At 41.5% G+C, this 23,593-nt stretch overlaps 1 long non-coding RNA gene across 1 annotated transcript in view; it reads left to right on the top strand.

The window, feature by feature from the left end:
- Window positions 1-11,873, top strand: part of LOC141938497 (uncharacterized) — a 31,430-nt gene extending 19,557 nt beyond the window's left edge. Inside the window, exons 7-8 of the long non-coding RNA XR_012627311.1 lie at window positions 10,569-10,719; window positions 10,953-11,873. This is a non-coding gene — a long non-coding RNA (uncharacterized LOC141938497). The remainder of the gene's footprint in view (window positions 1-10,568; window positions 10,720-10,952) is intronic.
- The last annotated feature ends 11,720 nt before the right edge of the window (window positions 11,874-23,593 follow it).

The following is a 23,593-nucleotide window of genomic DNA, read 5'->3' as shown; positions in this document are numbered from 1 at the left end:
CCCCACAGGAGATTTATCGATAACATATGAAGGTGATCCTCTTCTCTGAAAAACTCCGGAAGAGATCTAAGCTGACGACACACGTCTTTGGGATACCAGATACCAAATAAGACATGCGATAAGATGGAAAACAAATAGATGGCTCTGGAGCACAAAGATGGTTTCAGAAAAGGTTCTGGCAAAACGAGAGGCATTGTCACGGGGATTAGAGAGACCAAAGAAGTCTCGGGGATGCAACGAATTCAAAAGGGAATCGAACAAAGTAGAGATGTCCTCAGGGGGCTGGGGAACTGAATGGAGGTGCACCGAATGGATGGGAGGACAGAAAGACCGACTGGGGTAACAGATGCGGATGCAGGAAGGGTTCCAAATGGAAAAAAGGAGCTCAAAGAGCCCTCACGAGAGCTTGGCAATGGGAGCGGAGGAGTCCTGAGCGGGCCTTGGAGACCAAAGAAACCTTGGAGATAACAAAGGGGAACTGCAAAGGCGATTTCAACAAAGTACAGATGTCATCAGGGGATGAATGAAGGCATGCTCAACGGTTAAAAGTGTGACTCAAATTCTTCCTTGTATTCATGATACAAGTCTGGGACTTCACAATGAAAACACCAAAGTCAAACAAACAAACAAAAAAAAATCATACCTTCAGCATGAAAGAGATTGCTATTACCATCTAAAGCTAGGATTTAGCCAGTGTAAGCACAACACCCAGTGTTTCCAGTGCCAAGCTCTACACTGCGTGTCAGCTGTCAGAGAGGCAAGGGGGGCTGGAGCTCGATGCACCAACTGTCAAATCAAATAGACGAAAACACCAACTTTTCAGTTTATTTTTTAAATAAATTTCACTCATGGATGACTAGCAAGAAATGCATGTTCATACATTAACTATAAGCTATTGAACAATCCTCTCTGTTTTCTAAGTAATTTGAGTCAAACTAATGCCTTATTATGAAAGACAAGACCTACTAGATCTTTCCTCGAGATAATTTTTTGGTTGTAAGTTAGGGCATCAGTTCTGAAACACTCCTTCCTATTATGGGAGGATTTTATAGTTACCACTGCAATTAAAAAAAAACCAACAAAACCCTTTTCCCCCATAAAGTTTGTGGCTATATGGCATTCTCCTAGGAGACTTTCATAGGTCTTCGTGTTCCACAAAAGTTCTTGTCAAAGCTAAAAATTTTGATGGTGGTAGGTCAAGGCAAGGTTTTCATGATGAAATTTTCAGTGAACTTTGCCTAATGATCACTGATTTATTCCATCTTAAGAAAGAATAACTGGGTTTTTTTCCCCTTAAACATAAATGGATCCAAGTACATGTTACATCAATTTCCTTCCTTTTACAGCCAGGCAATCTCAATAAAGCTGAACTGTGAATCGTACAGTATCTGTGGTCTAAATTCAACTTAGAAATGGTTTCACCACTTCTTTTTGAAACATAGTACACATTTATCTTGGACCAGTTTGTTAATGTGTAGAAATTAATATTTTGGTTTTAACAACCAAGTCAAATATGACACTAAATCAAAATTTTTGAAAAGTACGAAGGAGGAGTTACCTGTTCACCAATTCTAACTTTACAATGAACACTGAAAATGCAGTCAGTGTGGCTGTTGCTTAACAATCACAAATTTTACCGGTGAGTCTGAAAACTAGCAGGCTCTGCTGCAAATGTTTGGTTCTCTGAGATGCTGATCTATAAAAGACCTCTAACAAACTACCGCAGCTTAACAGACACTTAGTTTACAGTTTAACACCTGTAACAATAAAATAATTAAAACAGGACTTTCAACAACATAGGTAATGGCACATAACTTGGAATTATAAAGTGACTTTAACCCCCTACGATGACATCTTAAAAAGTATTTGGATACAGAACTTCCAAGCTCACCTTAAGAGGTCAACACATTAACTCTTAGAGAAGTCATTCGCCGCTGACAAACCTTGTACTACTCACCCTTAAGACTCACTGCAGTATCAGTTACATTAACTATGAAAAACACATCTCCTTGTCTTTCCAATAAACTGTTCCATTTGAAGTTTTTGACAGCCAAGATACACGGGAAGTGAAAAGAAAGTGAAAGTCAGTCAGCATTGTTCAACATCATTTTAATCTCCACCAAGGGAAAATAATATAAACATGTTAACACAAACAGAAAATGTTTTGGAAAAGACCATATGGTACTATGACAGGGTTTTAGTTTATAGAAATGTAATTTATAATTTTATAAAAAATATATGAAAGAATAACATCTTTCAGTAACATCAGACAGTATAGAAAAAATAAATCTCAACATTAGTTGTACTCTGATGGTCCTTCTAGTAAGAAATTTAAAAGTGCTTTTCAATAACAGTGTTACAACTCAAGATTCGTGCAATATGTCAAATCTGTTTTAAAGCAGATATTTATAGCAATTATGCAAGTTCTTACAATCAACAAAGCCCAATCTAAAAATTAACACTAAGTGAGGTAAGCATTCTAATTAGAATTAAACATTCCTTAAACAGCTTACACACCAATTCTACTGCAAGGAAAATACTGGTGCTCCTTCATAGAAAGGCTCAAACCTAAATATGACGTGAAACTTACACTACAAACCAGTGAATACTTGGAATTTAAAAAAGCTCTTGAAAAATATACAGTTTAGTATGTTTACAACCCAATGCTACAAACAGTACCTAATGCAAAATATACCAGCTTAAATAAACCCAAACTTTACAGTTAGTGTACTGAATTTGCTTTTGAATACACTATTTTGTTCCGAAGTCCTCCTAGAAGCTCCCATATAAAGTTAGCACATTAACTTAATGTAGAAATTTCACTGTATTTTTATCTGTAAATATGAACAATTTGGTTACAAACTATGACTGCAACTATGAGTACCGTTACTCTTCAGGCAAGTGAAAAACACAGCACTAGTTGGGGGAAAAAAAAAAAAAAAAAAATCAAGATTTACTCTTCCCTGTTTTATACATGACAAGCTGGCAATAATAAAAGATACCCTATAGTTCTACAGGTTTTCTGCAGGAATTTGCAGAACTCTAAAACCAGTTTTCATTTTATTGTAGTTTCTTTACTCTGTGATTTACAAGTAACTATTGCCTTTTATATGCAGGAGGCAAAAACTAGACTGCTAATGCTGAGCCCTTATGGCTCATTTGCATATGGAGCCAAAGGCAGTTCATATTTTATTTCTCAAGGTGTTTATAAGCAGGATTTAAGTCCCTATCAACAACAGGAATAAAGTATAAATTAATGAACTTTCATTCTAATAGGCTATGGCTTAAAAAGCCTACCAACTGAACTGTTTTTTATAGTATTGCACTGAACTTTAGTATTGAACTGACAGTTGAAGCCCGCACAGAACCCATTTTATAACAATATTGCAATAAAAAAAGCAATAAATAAAATGCAGTATCTAAAAAAAATGCCAGTAGTTTAGTCCTTTCTCCCACCACAGTCTGAACTGCATCATCTGAAATAGGTCTGGGACAGTCTTTGGATACCAGCTACAAGTTCTTTCAACATAACAGACAACCCATAACAATAAGAGAAGCAATCAGAGTTTTCTACAGTAATATTATAAACTGAAAGACAGTACCCCTGAGTGTATGTCTCAAATACCTTAGAAGGACTTGTTGCCTTTGCTCAAGATAGCTTCAGAAATTAGACACAATTATTCTGTGACTGCATATTATCTCTACTCTGTTATTTTACTGGCACGTTGAGTCCTTTTTAAATATGTTATATTAACCCTGATAATGATATGGAGACTTCCTGCTCCTAAACCAGGAAGCTGCTTCCTAAAATGCAGTAAGTTGTCATTGCAGTGACAAGTTGCTTAAGGCTTTAGTAGAGTCTCTAATCATCTGTTCTACCTTGGGATTTCCAGCTCCACTGGTTGCCAGCTCCTTGTCAATAAGCCCCAGGTCAGGCAAGTCGGGGATGGAATCGGCAACAATCCGCACTGTCCTCTTCTGGTCACCTCCAGGTGTTCCCATCAGGATTGGGATTCTGCGGCTTCTGGCAGCCTCGAACACAACTTCACCTCTCTTCACAATTCCCTGTGAATTTACAACAGTTAAAAAAAAAGTAGTGATACAAATACAGTATTTTAGTTCTAGCCTGTAGTTTACAAATATGTACTGAACGCTTGATAACGGATTAAGCCCTACATTTTACAAGGCAAATAAAAAAATCATTTAGAAGTCCTGTTAGCAGATTTACATGCATAATCATTAAAAAAAAAAAGGGAAAAATCAGCAAATCAAAAATCCTTGAATTGGTTTTAGAGGACACAACAGATGTATAAATTTAGTATAAATTCCTAGAAGAATTCTTGCTTAAAAGCCATAAAGTCTAAACTGACTACAAAGTTTAGAAATACTCACCCTATTTTACAGGTGAGGAATTAAGACTAAGAAAGATCGTCTGAATTCAAAGTGCTTTAGTTTGTGCTCAACTTGCATAGCACCCTCTGACAAGTTTAGCAATTTGATCCAAGATTTCACAAACCTACAGAAGAACCAAAAATTCAAATCAGAGTTTACATGTTCACAATTGCTAGCTGAATTCTAAGCTTTCAGTTTCTTTAATAAAAAGGCTAATACTGAAAGAATCTAATATAAGTATGGTAAATCCATAAAAAGGAAAATAAATTCTAAATAACCTCTTACTAATAGAGAAAGGTATGGAATTGAAAAGTAACAAAGGTTGCTGACCAAGAGATACTGTACTGTCATTGAACCCATACAACAGAAGACTTTGAGCCTCTTGGATTTCAAGTACATGTGGGGAAAATAATTCAGAAATAAGTGAAAACAGAATTCAAGTCTACTTCTGTGAAAAAAGTAGAAGCAGAGAGTCCCAGAGATACATAGGAGGCTTAAATAATCCATTACAACTCCTCAAAAACAAAAGACTAACAACATAATAGACAACTGTTTACAACGGACAGCTCAAAATTTAAATAACATCAAAAGCTGGACAAAGGGAAAGGGATTAAAATGCAATCAAAAACAAAAAAATTAAGGAAGCAGAGCAAAAGCGTTACAACAAAATGAATATGCGCTACTCTGACTGGTTAGAGGAGGACTGTTAATACATCAAGAAATATTACCCTGCCATTAAAAAAAATTAGACCACAAACAAATGGTAGAAGGAAAGAATAAAATTCAAATGTAGCTGAAAAAATATTTTGTAAAACCATACAACAGTAATGGGTTTTGTATAGTTTGACACAGCCCTGTAAAAGAACAATGAGAATAAGGAATAATAACTGAAAAATAAGAGAAAGGGAACTGAAGAATTATCTTAGGAACAGATCCTTAAAGGAAGTAACAGCACTACAGAATGAGCCGTGTGTCCCTTGGGAACCATGGCGGGAGGCAGCAGACATGGTACCACACAAGGACTGGAAGCAGTCACCGTTCACAGGAGCCTGACCGCCTCATCCCTGCTCCAGCATCTTTAGTGGCTGAGCCTGGACGAGCTGAGGGGAAAACATGCGGGCTTATTCCAGCATCTGCCTGTTACCAAGAAAGAAAATACATCAAGTGACAATGACAGCCCGACACCATTCCCACTTACAAACAAAGGGAGACTTACCTGCTACACCTCAAGTTTTCTGGCTATAGCCTCAAGCACCAAGAAACTATCACTCATAGCACTCTGAGGAGGCATAATTTTGAGTAGAATTAACCCTGTGGCGTCCATCTTGCCATTTTATTCCCAAGAACTGAATCTCCTGTGCTGGTCCCTTGATCTTGCTTTTCTTTATGGCAAACCCAGCTCTCAGAAGAATCTCAATTACTTTTCGTCCTTTCTCGAACACTTCTTCTGCCTTGTTGCCCCACACAATGATGTCATCGATGTACTGTAGATGTTCAGGGGCATCACCCTTTTCCAGTGCAGTTTGAATTAGTCCATGACAAATAGTGGGGCTGTGCTTCCACCCCTGGGGCAGTCAATTCCAGGTATATTGGACACCCCTCCACGTGAAAGCAAACTATGGCCTGCACTCTTCTGCCAAAGGAATTGAAAAGAATGCATTGGCGATGTCGATTGTGGCGTACCACTTGGCTGCCTTTGACTCCAGTTCATATTGGAGCTCTAACATATCTGGTACAGCAGCACTCAGTGGTGGCGTCACTTCGTTCAGGCCACGATAGTCTACTGTCAACCTCCACCCTCCGTCAGACTTTCGCACTGGCCATATTGGGCTATTAAAAGGTGAATGTGTCTTACTGATGACACCTTGGTCTCCAGTTGATGGATCAGTTCTTGGATGGGAGCCAGAGAGTCTCGGTTCGTGCGATACTGCCGTCGGTGCATGGTCCTCGTAGCAATTGGCACCTGTTGTTCTTCAACTCGCAACAGTCCTACAACAAAAGGATCTTCCGAGAGGCCAGGCAGATTAGACAACTGTTTGACTTTCTCTGTGTTCACACTGGCCACACCAAAAGCCCATCGGTATCCTTTTGGGTCTTTGAAATACCCCCTCTTGAGGTAGTCAATGCCCAAGATACAAGGGGCTTCTGGGCCAGTTACAATGGGACGTTTTTCCCACTCGTCCCCGGTCAAGCTAACCTTGGCCTCCAGTACTGACAGTTCTTGACATCCGCCTGTCACTCCTGAGATCCAGATAGGTTCTGCCCCTCTATAGCCTGATGGCATTAATGTACACTGTGCCCCGGTGTCGATTAAAGCCTGGTACTTCTGTGGATTTGATGTGCCAGGCCATCGAATCCACACTGTCCAATACACCCGATCATCCCTTTCCTCCTCCTGGCTGGAGGCAGGGGCCCTCTATTCCTGTTCTTGGTCAGAGTATTCACTGTCTGACCCTTGCCGTGCCAGGCCGGAGACTCCTTCATCAGGGCCAAGGGAGGTGATCTCAGTCTTCCTGTATCTGGGAGATCGCTGATTACTTTCTTGCGGTTTCACACCAGCTACATTAACAACCTTCTTGGATGTCTTCTTGGCAGGGGTCTTTCCTTGCAATTCATGTACACGAGCTTCCAACTTGAAGGTGGGTTGACCATCCCACTTCCTCATGTTCTCCCCCTGGTCACGCAGGAAGAACCAAAGTTCGCCACGTGTCATGCGCCTAGGTTTCCCTTTCCCTCTGACTGGGGTGGAAGAGAACTGATTTCTTGGGGTGCTCCTGACATTTAAGGCACTCGCCCGTAGAGATGAGGAGGTACCAAGACTCTCTTCAAAGTTCTGAAGCCAGGAAGAGACTGCCTCCACAGTTGGCGTACATCTTAGTCCTTCTCCCACATCCATTTCTGGATAGTACATCGCAGCCAAGCCAGCAGAATACAAGGATGGTGCACCTTTAATCACCTTCCTCCACATGGCCCATGTGCACAGGACATCCTCTGGATTTTTAGGGGCTTCATCATTATCTGGATCACCATAGATGACTTCCAGCACTGCTACTTCTCTCAGGTACTGCACACCTTCATCTGCAGTAGTCCACTTCCCTGGGGAGTTGTCCGTAAGATCTTCCTTGAAGGGATATCTTACTTTAACACTTGAAAGGAACCGTCTCAACAGACTGCAAATTCCTGTTTCTTTTCCAATTCCCCTTTCAATTCCTCGATCTCTAGCAAGGGAACCCAGCTGCTGGGCTTCCTTACCTTCCAGCTGCTGAGCATCAGCCCCATTATCCCAGCGTTGAAGCAGCCAGGCAGCAATCCGCTCACCCGGCTGGCGGCTATAGTCTTTCCGCAGATCTCGCAGTTCTGATGATGTCAGGGACCAGGTAGTTTCTGCCTCCTGTTTGAGCTCTGTTATTCCCTCTTCTGACCCCTTTGCTGAAGGACCCGCTTCTTCCTCTTCTTTTTCGTCCCTTATTAATCGAGGGTATGGACCTGTTGTTCTCCTTGTCCACTGTTTCTTTTTTACTACTGGGGCAATCTCTGCTGTTATTGTTTTTGTTTGAGTTCCCGTTTCCACCACAGTCCTTTGAGAGCACTGAACTGCAGCTCGATAAGCACAGGCCAGGCCCCAGTACAGCGCTAGGAGTTGCTGATTTTCATCGGGATAGACAAGGCACCCTTCTATCAGGTGTTGTGTCAATTTTGCGGGGTTGCTTGCCTGTTCAGGGGTAAGATCCCAGGCTACAGGAGGTGATAACCGTCCTAGGAATCTGCCCAAATCCTTCCACTCCCTCTGCCACCCAGGGACAGGCCGCCTCAGGGCACATTTTGGTATTCTCTCACCCAAAATTTGCCTTCTCTTACACCAAAAACCTAACGAGCTCCACACAGCCCACAATAGGCAAATAGCATCAATGAACAGTATCAAAGAGCTAACATAAGAATTAATAAGTACTTCGGGAGCTTGCAGAATAAAACCACTCATGATGTTCCCAATTTCTTCCAGCATGTTCCTGAGCTTAGCAAAATAAAGAAAAGCAGAGCAATAAACAAACCTGTGACCAGCACAAGAGCTTGTCGCTTACTAACTGCTATAGCTATAGCACAATTAATATAAACTGCTGTTGTCCCGCCCCACGTTGGGCGCCAAAAAAGACTCTGGTGGTTTGACCTTGGCTAAATGCCAGGTACCCACCAAGTCGCTCTATCACTTCCCCCCCCCTTCCCCTTTTTTTCTCAACAGGGCAAAGACGGGAAAGAAAATAAGAAAGGAAAAAAAAAATCCAACCCTTGTGGGTAAAACAACAGCAGTTTTAATATAAGCAAAGCAAAGCAAAGGTCCGCGCGCGGAAGCAAAAAAAGGAAAACAGATTTATTCTCTACTTCCCATTAACAGGCGATGTCGAGCCTTCTCAGGAAGCAGGGCTCCGATACGCGTAGTGGTTGCCTTGGAGGACGAAGGGTGACCCCACCCCCTTCCTCCTTTCTCCCAGCTTTATACTGAGCAGACGTCATATGGTCTGGAATATCCCTTTGGTCAGTTCGGGTCAGCTGTCCTGGTTGTGTCCCCTCCCAAGATTTTGCCCACCCCGTCCCACTGTGGGGGGGGGAAATGTCAGAAAGAGCCTTGGTGCTGTGTAAGCACCACTCAGCAGTAGCCACAACACCAGTGTGCTATCAACACCCTGCCAGCTCCCAACATAAAACACAGCACCATGAGGGCTGTTACAGGGGAAAACCAATTCTGGCTCAGCCAGACCCGGTACACTCACAAAGCAGGACAGAAAAGCAGCACTTGGCACCCTACTTAACCCTTGCCATCTAAAAATGCAGAATTGCTTTAAATAGGATGGTATGCTTTGATTTGTCACAATGATTATGATTACATTTATTTTCTGCTTGCAGATATTATTATTAAAAAAGACATTTCATTTCAATGTACATATAAAATCAAAGGAGAAAAGAAAGGCAGTGTGCCTGATTTAATTACTGTCCTGGTTCTTTCAGTAAACGATGGCTGAGCATACCAATATGAATAAGGATTTGTAACTAAACGTCACACTGTAATTATGAAAGAGCAGGAAACTGAGATACAGACTGTGATCCTAACTGCTCCATGATAACCATATGAACGCGTATCACTCCAAGTATTCTTTCATGACCCCGGACTGCTCTTTTGCCCTTCTTGTCTATTTATGAAGGAAAAACCTCTTGGCATCTAAATGATGGCTGTGATGTTCTGTGATGCTGATCTTCTAACTGCTCCATTTACCCGAACAGGATTTACAAGTACGTGTCATTAATAAAATCTGTGTCAGCCAGAAAGGAATCTAACTTATACCCAGCATTGGAACATAGCAGTCCTTCACCTCTCTTCACACCAAAAAAAGAGCCAAAAATACTAATTTGCTCAGGAAACAGTATTTTCCTTGACCCACTGAGAATACACAGCACGGGCCAATCATCTGTATCTCAGACACGTTTTAAACACGTTCTGAAGGACGCACAGCCAGAAGCTAGTGTTACACGCCTCCTGCAGCTCACCAGCCAGGCTCCTTCGCAACTCAACTTTTCAGGTAAAACACACTAAGACTTTCAAGATAAAGTTAAATTGGTAGCAGTTCTGGAGGTTTCTTCCCTCATTTAAAATTGGATTAAGATACACCATTCACTTACATAAATAACAGAACAGAAACAGGACTCGGACTCTCAGTTTAGTAGGACTTTTCCAGAATGCTGGAGGACTAACTTTATAGTAGCCTATGATTTCTGTTTAGTTTCATTCCAATTTAATACTAACTTCTTCTCTAGTCATTACTTCTTCTTCTCCTTCCTTTCAGTGACTTAAGCATCAATCCTCCTAAGAACACGCCTAGCCACAAGCATGCAATGGTTATTTTTGACCAACACAAACACGCTCTTTTCATTTGATAATGCTACCTATTCTTTCACTGCAAAGCCCACAAAAATCCGTTTCCCCCGTCCCCAGTGCTCTTTCAGAAGCTGTAGATCAGGGTTAAAAGAGTTTAAAAGATGACAAGTTTTATTTCATTTCCCTGCAGACCTTAAGTTACTCCATTAGTGTGTCAGATTTATTAAACAATGCTTTGGGGAAAATGTGTAGCTTAGTACAAGAGGTCATTCTGAAAATACAGAAATCCCTCTGTTTCTAACTTTTCTAGCTATGGAGAAACCAGCTGCATGTGACTCTCCGTTCTACACTTCGAAGCCACGATGGAAGTTGGATGTACATGTGAAATCAGGCCACAGTTCTGGCTCGTGCTGCTCTCCCTTCACAAGAAGTTTCACAGAGGAATAGCGAGCATTTACTCAGTGAGTCTTTTTCCCTTGCAAAATTAAAAACTACCATGAACTTCCCACTTTAATTGCTATTAGGATATCTATAGAGTGGTGTTATTGATCAGTTTTTGCTATGGTCATTATTAGTACTGCTTACTTTTTTATTATGTCCAAAATCTGTAGTGACAATGCAAGATGCTACTGAGTGCCTTTTTGGCAGAGAGACAAAGCTCTGTTACTTACCATCACAACCTTTATATTTACAGGTTTTGAACAAAATTAACTGAACTGTTATGACACATTTCAAGCAGAAAACTGAAGGGGCAGTTTAACCTGTTCTGTAATGTGTACATCTCTGAAGGTGGCATTTGGGAATGGTGAAGCTTTCAAAAAACCTCAAGGAGTTGCGTGCCCAGTTCCAATTAAAAATCAAAATATGTCATTGTTTTTAAACACAGAAACATAATTTGCTGCCAATGATCCACTAAGGTAATTTGAATGTTTTATTTTACTCATAAGTATCTCTTCTCTGGTTCTAAGCTGTTGTCTGACAAAAAAATACAGAGTTAGGATCTTTTTTTCCTATTCTCTATTTAAAGGCAAATTAAAAACACTGAAAAATCTGTTTTCCTTGCACTGACAAACACAAACGGATTACACGGGCAACTTTGTCAGACTCTTGGAGACAACTTCTGCTGTGCCAGAAATCTCAGGAAAACATCCAGCAAGTGCCATCTGCCCCGTCTGAGTCTCTGTGCCAGTGACACTGTCCTACAAAAGCAGCTGCCCCTGCCCAGAGCAGAGCAGTGCTGGGCCAGAGCTCGCTGCCCAGGCACGCTGCCCTCCGCAGAACCTGCTGGCTCTGGCAAGAGCCCCCCTGGGCTGGAGGATTGGCCCCGGCACCACCGGCTCCTGCAGCCCCCGCGGCGGGCACCCAACAGCCTGCTCCTGGCTTCAGTGGGTCCCAGCTGACCCCCAGCTGCAGGGCTGCCTTTCCGTGCTTTGCTCTCCAAACAAGTAGGGTCACTTCTCAACACAGCGTACTTCTCTGTGCCCTTATTACATTTAGAAGATGGTTCACATTTCAAAAGCAAGCAAATTTCTTTCTGTTGTACAGTTTGTAACTACCTGTGGTAATGACCCACTACCAGCACTGAAGTTTTTTGTACTTTTTCTTTAATAGCATTTGTATTTGTCCCACTCCTGGTGCGGAAAAAAAAAAAAGGCAAAACAAACCAAAAAGACCCACCACAAAACACTGAAGTGTTCTGGCTATGACTGCCAGAATACTCAGGACTGAGTCAAAGACCTCAGGAACCAAAAGCATGGATTTCTTCAGAGCCAGTCCTCTGGCTGCAGGTTGGTCTGGTGAGCCATGCAGAAATTCAGTTCTGCCACAGATGGAATCTAAAACACATGCTGACAGCTGCACTCCCCAGAGGTAACTCCCTCACTCTGCCTCACAGAGATTCTAAAAATAAAAAGACAGTAGCCAAAAAGCTCTCTAATTGCTTGTACTAAATATTCTAAACATGACTCCAAGCAATATCAGTGTTTGGATATACAGGGAAGGAAATGTAAAAGAGACAGTAAATGAATCAAAGGTGCCAAGGTTTTGTCTAGACTAGAGATGAGCATCACATTCAGCAGCGAGCCCTCGGGAAAGCTTGTACTGGTGCCAGAGCCAAAGAACAGACTCTACAGGCACAGTCTGCCTCATCAAAGAAATTCCACTGTCAGTCATCGAGTGCTGAAAATAAGACTCACCATCTCTTTAGAACCAGGATCTGAGCACAGCAAAGAGCAACAGGAAGAAAATGCAGACCAAAAAGATAAAAAACCCAGTTTCAAACTGGAAGCATGGAAAGCAGAAAAAAGTGAGGCTAAAGGTGGTGAGGGGTGTCGAGAAGAAGAGATAAGGGCAAGAACATATCCTTATCACCTGGACATTAATAATTTTTGCTTTTTTTCTTCTAGTTTTATTTCAGCCACCTTCTCTATCACAGATCAACAAAATAAAATGAGCGACTCAGAATGCAAGGGAAAAATAACTTGGAATTTGAATCCATTAAGTTTGAAAAGTGAGATGTGACAGCCAAACTGGTTTCATAAATTAAGAATCTTCCCAGCCTCATGGATCATCACTGACATCTCAAAATGAACATTTTAAAATAACTGAGATATTTTAGCTTGAAGTACTGAAAAAATTGACAGAGATCTATTCTTGCATTGTTCTCGCTGTGATGCAACATGAAAGGACAAGAAATTTTGTCCCACCACATTACGGCAATGGCTTGTCTGCTGATTAAGGGACAAGAGAAGTGGGATCCTGCAACACCTTGGGTTGGCTCTGGTTTATCAGTCAGCTTTAAATAGCACACACCATACTACCACAGCCATCAGGACATGGCAAACAGAAACAGTAAGAAAACTGTACAGCAGCTGTAAGTGGCTGCAGGGCACAGCAGAGCTTTTCCCTTCGTGTCTCCCCCTGACCTGCAGTTTTGGTGGTCCCAGTCCCAAAGCACTAGCAGTGACTGCCTGCTGCCCCCTGAGCTGTGCAGCACACACACTGCACAGCACTGAACCCCAGGTCTGGGATTTAGGTCAGCAGCAATGACCTGCACACAGCGCTCCCAGCCTGGGCTCCAGGGGTAAGCACTGCTCTCCCACCGGCTTTTAGAACAGCCTAAAAATGGCTGCCAGCCCAAGGCAGCGCCTGGCCCTTCCGAGGCGGCTCTGCGGAGGGTTCTCAATGGCTGCAGCTGAAGCAGCAGCTGTCTGGGAGAGCCCCAGCCTATGGCTTCAGGCCTTCAAGCTTTATTCAGCATTTTCCAGTCATTTTTCCCCCAAATGAATGTTAGCAGGAGAGGACATCCAGTAGCACCAAAACCAGATCCTGGCATTTGTCTTAATTTATAACATAAAAGAAAAGAGACTTTGCATTATTAGATATTACAGCCATGTTTATGAATCCACCTGCAAAAACAACTTGTTCCTTCCAGCTCTAAGAGCCAAAGAAATTTAACTATGTTTCAGTTAGTACTTAACTGCTTACTTTCAGGAAAACAATACAATTTTGCTAATTTTTTAGAAATGAAGTCATGCTAATTAAAACACTATAATCAATAAATATGAAATAAAACTGATTTTTTTGATATGGGTGAAGACTTCTTTAATTTTCCTGACATTACATCACTTGAAAAATAAAACTGCAGTTAATTTTATACATGACTACTTACCCAAAGTATTCTCATGCTGTCATGGATCAATGCTGGAAGCACAGTCTGTGTCTCAGCAGCACTCAGTGATCAATGTGATTGTCTGAGCAGCCATCAGAGAAGCCGTTATGTTAAAGATTAGCTCCTGAAGACACATCAACACTATCATCACCGTTATCTCAAATGCCCTGTTTACTACACAAAATTACTCTAAAAATGTACTTTTTCATCCCATATTGAAAGTATGTTTTAAAAATCAAGCACAGAAGATGTTTGTTTTTAGCAGCAACCCTTTCTATCTTTCTCCTACTCCAGAAGTCTCGCAGCACACCAGACTACCAGTTACAGCTCAATCAGGTCAATTCTTAGAAGGACCCAGGCTCAGATGTTTGGTTTGGCACTACCAGGTGTTGTGTTGGCAGTGTGTTCACAGCCCAGAAAAAAAGTCCAAGTATCAGCTGCTCCTAGAGACTGTGGTCTGCCTACAGCACCCAGCGTGACCCAGTGCTCACTTCTGGACGGCAGCTCACCTGGGACAGGATTTGTTCCGCAGGGGAACTTCCAGCACTGCACATGCAATGCCCCTTCAAGGCCCTTGCTCTCACCAAGTCCAACTCCATTAACTAGTTTCTATAGTCTAAAGTAAGTTGGAAAAATCTTTAGCTTATGACACAGCAGAATGGAAAGTGGACAGACCTTGAAAAATTGGGTCACTGGTGTATCAGTTTCCCACCCCGTGTGGGCAAGTGTTGCTGTGGAGACTATTGCACTGTAACTGAAATACCGCTGCTTCAAAGTGAAGTTAGCCTTAAGGATCTTTTTAACGAAAAAGAAAAATTAACATTTTTAACACTGCTAATCCTTCCTCAATTGCCCAGAATAACACTGGTGTTTATCTAGTCTAAGAATGCACTGGGTTTCGTTTCAAAGGCACAGAGATAACCTCAGCTGTGTTCAGACACACCTCCAGCAGCAGGCCAGGCAGCCCTAACGGCAGGAAAACACCATTTCATACATCAGCCAGCATGCTCACCGAGAACAGCAGATGCAAACCAGCCCTGAATGGCACCACCCCACATTTCCACTCAGAAAGAGATTTCTGTGAGCTTGGGTTCGACAGCTGACACAGCAGCTCAGCGAACTTGGGTGCTACCTTATTATTACGGGTTCTATTAGAATCTCTGTAATTAGGGAACTGTCAGCACTCCCAGTGTGAATTCTTTTCCAGGGGTTAATAACTGAGCTGTAAAATCTGCTTTGGGAGGGGATTTTGCATCTGGGTGTGCAACCCTTTTTCAGTGCAAGAAAAAAAAAGGGGTCTGCGTTTTTCCTCTTTTCTCTGAATATGGAGAATTATAACGCTTGAAAACACCTGAAAGCATTCTGAAATACAATGCCTGTAACAATAGAGCAGCACTTCCAGAGTTTTTAAGAAAATAATTCAATACGAATGTCTTCTTGTGGTTGTGTGGACATAAAATGGACAAGAGATTTATGAGATGCAGAGGCAGCTCCTGCCAGCGGACTCTCTGGTGACTTTAGGCAGGTACCAGTGTCCTGGTGATTCGCCTTCCCTGCCTCTGGGAGAAGGATCATTGGTGTAATGCTCTACCCATGAAATGCTCTCACCGAAACCCAGGGAACACACTGTGTGACTGACAGGTCCTTTTTCATACAATACACACCTGCTGACCCTTGCACACCTGCAGACTCCACCTGCTTCACATGCCCAGAGGTGCCGTGTGTGTGACAAGTCAGGCACCTGCAGACATTCAGTGTCACTCCATCAATATACCCGGCCCATATGATCAGTGAGAGGGCTAATACCAGGTTCAGGATCCTGATTACACCTGAACGTTGGAGAGAGCTTAACATACATATTACAATAGCCTGACCATTTGTTAGTGCCCAAATAACTACCAGGAAATCCTTCTAAGCTGTTTAATCAAATATTAAAAAATGTGAACAAGGCTTTTTACTCCAAGATTTTCAGAGTCACCACTGCTGGTATTACCTTTGGCCACCTCCCTATGTACACCTGATCAGAAATCGGTGTTATAAAAACTGATCTTTTTAAATCCTACAGAACTTTTTTGCCTCTCAAAAGCAGAACCTCCCATATATGAAAGGTAAACCAACAACAGAACAGCTCTTGGAAGTAGCACAATTAGAAAAATTGCCCTAATTTCAAAACTGAACAAGTTAACTCTTCCAGGCAGTATCACAGGTACACTTCTTCCCTGAGGGTTTTCAAACAGAAGGACTCACATCAAGAGACTTGAAGCCTGATGCTGCAGCCTGGCCATCAGCAGGATCTCAGGGCAGTTTGTGCAGGGAGATACTGCAGTGATCAGTCTCTTCCACGGCATCACACTGACCAGAACAAGGAACCACTGTATCTGCACAGGGAAAGTGAGCTCCGGGCTTTAATCCTCTGACACTACATTCACAATCACTTAATACTTGCAATGCTTCGTCTTTAAGAGTATAACAGTACCTTTTTTAGAAAATAAATAAATAAAAGGCTGCTCACTAAGTACTTAAGGCACAAGCTAAATGACAGCAGAAATCAGAACAAGTGAAATAGTTGAAATCAACACTTCATTGTACCAGGACCACTCACAATGTACACATGTTCTCACTGCAGATAAAAACACTATTATTTGCCTATAACTATGGCTTCAGGAAATGGGTAAAAAAATTGCCTTTGATTCACTACTAGAATTACATTATTCCTTCAAATAAATCTGAACAAGCAAAAAAAAAAAATTTCTTGTTTCACTCCAGGTAAGTGGTAAAGATAAAACACACACCCAAGTACTCCTTCCTACCACGTCAGACGATCTGAACATCCAAATTCCTGGTACTGCTCAGAACCTGGAACCGCAGGAGGCAGACAAGGGAACCACCGGGTGGTGTGACAGTTAGGGATGCTTTAATACATAGAACACCCCTGGTTTTCTTTACATCTCTACTTTCTCATAACAGAAAACAACTATGAAAAAGAAAAGTCTCACCTAAGCCATTGTTTGCAGCAAAAATCTACCATAGGTTTAAGTATTTTACTGAGCAGAGATCAACTTAAAATTAAATCCACAACAGAGTCTGGGTTTAGAAGACAATGTTAAATTGATAATAAAACGACCACACATATTTTTCCTGAAAAAACTGAAGGTTGTCTGTCTGTTACCTTTGGATTCAAATGACAAGTATTTTAATAAAGCCTTGTTGATGTGAATATCCCACTGCATCACTGTACGATGGAGAACCCCGCGCGTAGCAGATCGTGTGAACTGTGTGGCAGAACCTGGGAGGCCTTTGCCTTGTCTGAGCCTCTGCAGCACTTTAACCATCCCCTGAACTAAAGCAGAAGTGCAGCTTCCAAAGGGCTTGTCCACAAGGAGCCAGTGGCACCACACTGTCTCTAATTGTTCTAACGCAGAGTTATCTTACAGAGTTCACCAAATACTAGATTTCATAGTATAGTCAACCAAGATGACCCAGCAATTTACAGGAACAAACCAAGGCCTCGTGTTTTACAAGTAAATTCAGATTCAACTGACATACAGAATGAACTTTGCAAGCAACAAAGAACCTCCAGTAAAGACCATTACCAAAAAAACCCCCCAAACCCCATACACTTAGAAAAACTGCACAAGGCCAGAGGCACACATTTTATCACCATTTTAAACAATGTTTCAAGAGGAGACAAAAAAAAGCAAACAAACAAAAACACCCACACCACTCAAACCTCAAAGTGCTATTTTAAAAACTACCTTGTAAAATCATCATCATCCAAAGACTTCTCAGAATTTTTTCATCCAAATGCCCTGGGTGGTTTGTAGGTGTTACTGGAGCCACACACCCACCCTACAGACAATGACATTACAGAAGGGTAACTTCAGACAAAGTTATACAAGGTTCTCGCTGATGGTCAAACACCAGAACAGCGTCAGAGTTTAAAGCCATTTCCAACTTCAGAATTTGGGATTTCCCACAAACTTGGGAATTTTCAGAATCAGACTCATTCATTGTTAAAGAATAAAACTTCAGCAACTGCGTGTACGTCTCTATGTGTGGATCTCCTAAGTTAAATTTACTTCTTGTACAAAGTACATGAAGATCTCAATTTTCAGTATCTTCTTTCTTCTAAAAACTAGGAAAAAGCTTGCTGAATCTTATTCAGGGAGTGCAAAGTTCCGACAGCTCATTTAGTCCATTACAAGCCTCACTACCCAATTCCAGCTGCAGTCTGAATGAGGGAATGGGTCAGTGTGTGCTGCTTGGCCTCTTCCACGAGCAAATAAAAGGTCTCTCTTCTCAAAATCGCTATTGATACAGAAAATCCATACTGGCAAAGAAAGTTAATACACTGTGGATTTAACTGGGTGAAAAATTACTGTATCCTCATTTTTTACCTGAAAGAAAACAAATTATTTGCAGAACGAGATGTCTGTAATCAGCATCAGTCAGCTGATAAATCTCCTATTGCTGCTTCACTCTCAGTAATATATAGATGTGCACACTGAATACTTCTGAAAGTACTCAACTGCTCTAAAGAAGCCAATTTCCTAAAGCAAAATCTTATTCTACTTCAAACAAGAGAAAGAGCAAACCACCTTAAAGTTTTACTGTACATACTGTCAGATGATACTCATTCAAGTTACAAATTCTTTTCAAACAAGTAACTACTTTTGAACTACACGGCCTTACCTGTACTGCTCTTAAGCAAGTTGTCTGTCATAGGTTTTACTACAGAATTAAGCAGAACGGGACAGCGTATGAAGAAATAAATTAGTGTAGTTGGAATATAAAAAAAAAGTCATGGAAAAAGTATTCCTAGAAAGCAGAGCTTTAAATTTAAATATAATTAAAAATGTATAAATAAATGAAGCAGCAGGGTATGGAAAATTATGGTGCTGCGTTTCTAGTCCACACAGATTGGTGTGCACACTTAATTATTTAGGGATATTACAATGAAAACCAGAGTTTCTTGACCAAGTTCCACCAACTACGGTCTCATGATGGCCACCCGAAGGCAAACAGGTTCAGTAAGAACTGTTCATCCAGGTTTCAGCTCCAGCCACTCAAAGGCACTTCTGAGGGGTGCCACACAGGTTTGTAGAAATTAAAGAGTAAGGTCAGAAGCACAGTCTTCAATCACGAGACAGCAAGCCAAACCAGCAGAGGCAGCAGGAAAGGTTACAGCTAAGAATCCTACAAGAATCCTGAGGAAAAGAAGAGGATTGAGGGAAAAAAAAAGAGGAAAAAAGATGATGATAAGGCAAAGTAAGTTTTATAGACAAAAGTGATCTTACAGAGAGGAGAGTGAGGAATATTAGAAGAAACCATTTGAGAGAGAGAAAAAGCAAAAGCCTTACTGCTAGCAGAGCAGTGCAGAGGCAGAATTCTGTTTTCCTCACTCTATGTTTGAAGCTCAGGTATCTCCAATCCACCTCCTGTCAGCTGCCCATGGACAGATCCCAGCACCTACATGGAGCTGGCACAAATTTAACCAAACACTGCACTTGTACATCTGTACAGACCAGACCACAGAAACAAAGCCTGAGTCACCTTCTAAAATCCACAGCAGTTTGATCAATGGTAAGGACACAGAAGGCATTATCAGAACAGCACAACCTCATCCACAGCTCCGTATCACCCACCGCCTCCTTGTTCACCTGCCACGTACACCCATTCCTTCTCCTCCAGCCCAAGCCCACATCCTCACAATCCATTCATTTTAATTAGTCTTTCATTCCTATGCCATTAAATTCCATATTCTAAGCGGTCTTCTGAACACAATTTTTGGAAGAAGCACATTCTACAATAAATGAAGAGAGTAAAAACAGAGAAACATAGACAATGCAGAGGCATAAGGAAGGGACGTTGATGCACCAAATAGTAACAGAAACAATTCCCCCTCATTCTTAAAACCTAGCAATCCTCTATCCAATCTTTAAAACAGACAACGCTCATTATACAATACGTAAGCACTGTCAACATCCACAAAAACACACATATTACATTCTGAACACATACACTAAACACACTCCTATTAAACTCAAACCAACATCGCTATCTCACAGGCTGGGATAAAGCACCCTGCTTACTGCAAAATTCTTAAACAGAACTAAGTGGAAAGGGTTGTGTGACATTTCACATGCAATTATACTTTCTGAAGTCAACAGGCTCCACTATGCAGAACTACAGGTGTTCATCTAAAAAAAAAATTAACCTTAAGATAGATCCATACGTACGTAGAATTAGACTAGCAAACCTGTGTGTGCTGTACACGTGTTAAACAGAAAACAACCCTTGCTCTTTGCCACTGCTCAGTACAAAGCATCACTTACTGTACACGTATCCATGGAGTTGGTTCTAATGAATTATGGCATTAAGGTGAGTTAAATCAACAGAAGAGTCTGGTGCCAGGACAGTTTGAATATACATCAGTACAAATTCACTCTCCTACCCTTTCTAAACAAACCTGGTGTTGAAATACACCTTTGTATGAATCCAGCAGATCTTGCACTGACAATGACTGAAATCATGAACTGGACTGACAGATCAGAGCTGCTGTGTCATTTCGTAAGTCTTCCAAGTGATCATGGTGCATTTGTACTCCCACCACAAGGTTCCTAATGCGGATAAACATGTGAAGACCTGACTGTGAGGCACTGTGGACCTCACATGCATCAGCTACATCATCCATGCAAAATGAAGCTGCACACATTAGCTAATAAATGACCACAAACAGAAATCTGCTCCAGAGAGCTCCCACTGCTGGCTGAAGTGCAATGATTTTGAGATCTGGTCACCAGCACTGGGACCCAGACCTCTCCCAGTTCAGGAATTACTGTATTCCCACAGACGGAAACTGCTTTTAATCTTTACTTGGAGATTCTGTTTGCTGAACTTGAGGCAGCTGCAGCTCTGAGTTGCAATAAAACTGCATGTAGCAGGAGCATCAATCACCTCCTTCCTAAATATATTCACAAAAGCTGGAAACAAAGATTTTTCACACATCAATGAGCAGGGAATACATATTGTTAAGTGCATTGCTTTAATCCATTAGCACGGGAGTCACTTTAGTGTTCGCTTTAATGATTAATGCAAGAATCAGTCCGTGCTAAAAACATGATGCCTGTCCAGTTGTGGGATCTTCTACATATTTTCCAAAACCTATTCTTCCCCATACCTTTTACCATTCATGCATCCAGAAAAATGCTTTCTGAGTTTTAATTTGGAATCTGTAATAAGGTTCAAACAAGAGACGCTGACTCTCATTTATCAATTAACATTTATCACAGCAAATCATAATGCAGCTGTGTTTCAGACAGAAAGCATTTCCATGGATGAGATGGGAGTAGCAATTTCAACGAAATAAAGTCATAAGCGTCACCATCAAGCTCTATGCATACTCTGAGAATGCAATTAGAGTGATCTCAACATACAACAGGTCTGAACTACTGAACTGCAATTAGTAAAACCCTTCTCAAATGTGCTGTATGGACAAAAAAAGACACCGAATGCACCAGATTTAGAAACCAACAGTGTAGCTGTGCTTAGTAAAGTACTAAATTAACTGCAAAAACACGAGCCAGCTCAAGGGCTTGTTTACTAAGTGTTAAATACATCTTACAAAACTTCACTGGGTTGTTGAAACAGAGTCCTTCAGACTAAGAAATGGGAATGCTACGTGGCAGGAATGCCCCAGCCAGGCAGAAGAACACTCCTGTGCTTGGCAGTGCCCTAAAACACAACAGCACAGGTCAGACCAGCCCTGATGGCTCAGCAAAGGAAATTCCCATGGAGCCTCCCACTCCTCTGCTGCAATCCTTCACATGAGGCCAGCTGAGGGAAGGGCTCTAAGACCAGCACGAAGAGTGCAGTGCAGTCTGGAACTGCAGAGGGCTCAGAACAACATCTGCAGGGGGGTGCAACCTGCATCCTAAGCCATTTACCTACTCAGCCGGGGCACCAGCTGGAAATCCCTGCGGCTGTCACACTGCTGCCAGACATGGTGCTTTCCATTAAGAAAGCTCATCAGTCATAAACGTGTGTACCTCAATAATATTCAAAAAGTAAAGGAAGGGTGATTGCAGACCGAATCTGGCAGTATGAATCTGGTTCTTGTTTTCAGTACTGAAAGAAATACATTCATTGTTTTTCTTGATTTTTTTTTCCTTTTAAAATATTTCCTTTCTTAAGGGTAGAAACAAAACACAATATTGATTTTCCTTTTTGTTTGCTGTCAGGCCTGCCAAATCCCCCAGCCAACAGTTGTGAGACACTTCAACCCCTCCTGCCTCCCCAGGTGGGCTCTGGCCTCCTCTCCCACCCAGGGGCCTCATCGCCCCCTCACCCTTTCCTGCTGGCATGGGTGCTACCTGGGCATAGAAGAAATCAAATCAGAGAACTTAATTAGTTATTAAAAAAAACCCCGAACACACCCACATCACCACAAACAAACAAACAAAAAACCCACAAAAAACAAACTCTGTTTTTTTCACCTGTTTTCTTCCCTCCTTCCCCACCTTTCACTGCACTTAGATAACAGATGCATTTGATGAACCATGTGCTGGCTCTGGGTCTAAGGCACAAGCGAAGGCTATTTTTCTTGAGGGCCATTTGACAGAGAAAGTTGCAGGGGGAAAAAAAAAAAACCATGCTCTTGCCAAAGCTTCAGCCCCCCCAGCTCCCCTTGGCCCATGCTGAGGACGGCAGGAAAATTACCCAAGGCAGAGCTCTTCCAAACAGAGAGGTCTGGAAGCTTTTATCACATCACTGTTGGAAGTCTGGCAAAAACGCTCCAAAATTGCAGGAAAATATCCTGAGGATACATCTTCCTCTTCCTGTTCTATGAGCACAGCTGTAATAAAATTTCCCTACATTTTACAGAATCTTTAAGGATAATCAGTATATGCATGTTTCCACTTACTGTTTTGAATTCTTATTTTCAGAATATTTTTGGTAAGTCAGAACAACAGAACCAAAACAAGGTCAGTTCCGAGTCCTATGACCACTTCTTCAATGCTTCGCCTTTCATTTTTTGCCATGTTTTTCAAAATTATTTTTTTTTTTTGTTCTAGATCTATGCTTTTAGGGCTTCTACTGCAATTGCTTGAAGAAAATTCTACCACATTCTTTTCTTTCTTAAAAATGCTCCAATATTCAAAGGGATTTTGTTGACAACTAGTTTGATATGAAGTAACAACACAGAACTCCCAGCAATCATCACCTAATATGCATTAGAAAAGAAGTCCCTGAGACAAGATGCTCTGTTAAACAGGTATTAAGAGCAGATTCCAGCAGAGATGACAAACACCCCAGGCTTACCTCCACCCAAAGAAACAAACCATCAGCTCCTTTTATACTGGTCACTGAAAAGCTGACAGGTGGTGCCAACTACAAGCTGCTGTTCATGAGACTTTAAATAAATAAATACACCCCAATCCAACAGCAGTATACCAATGTTACTGATTTGATATGTTATTAATATAGATTAGTATTAATTTGTTTAATTTTAATAGGAATATAGAATTATAAGAGATATTTAGTAAAAATCCTATGCTGCATTTGCACTCTATACAGGAACCGAGGCTACTACGAACTCCCCTGTACAGCCCTGTACCAAGGCCGAAAGAATTGGTCAGAATCACCTAGTAGGAACATTTAGAACT

Source organism: Strix uralensis, unplaced genomic scaffold (genome assembly GCF_047716275.1).
Source record: "Strix uralensis isolate ZFMK-TIS-50842 unplaced genomic scaffold, bStrUra1 scaffold_116, whole genome shotgun sequence".
NCBI classification, from domain to species: domain Eukaryota; kingdom Metazoa; phylum Chordata; class Aves; order Strigiformes; family Strigidae; genus Strix; species Strix uralensis.
The sequence above is the reverse complement of the archived record's forward strand: the minus strand, read 5'-3'. Positions and strand labels throughout refer to the sequence as shown.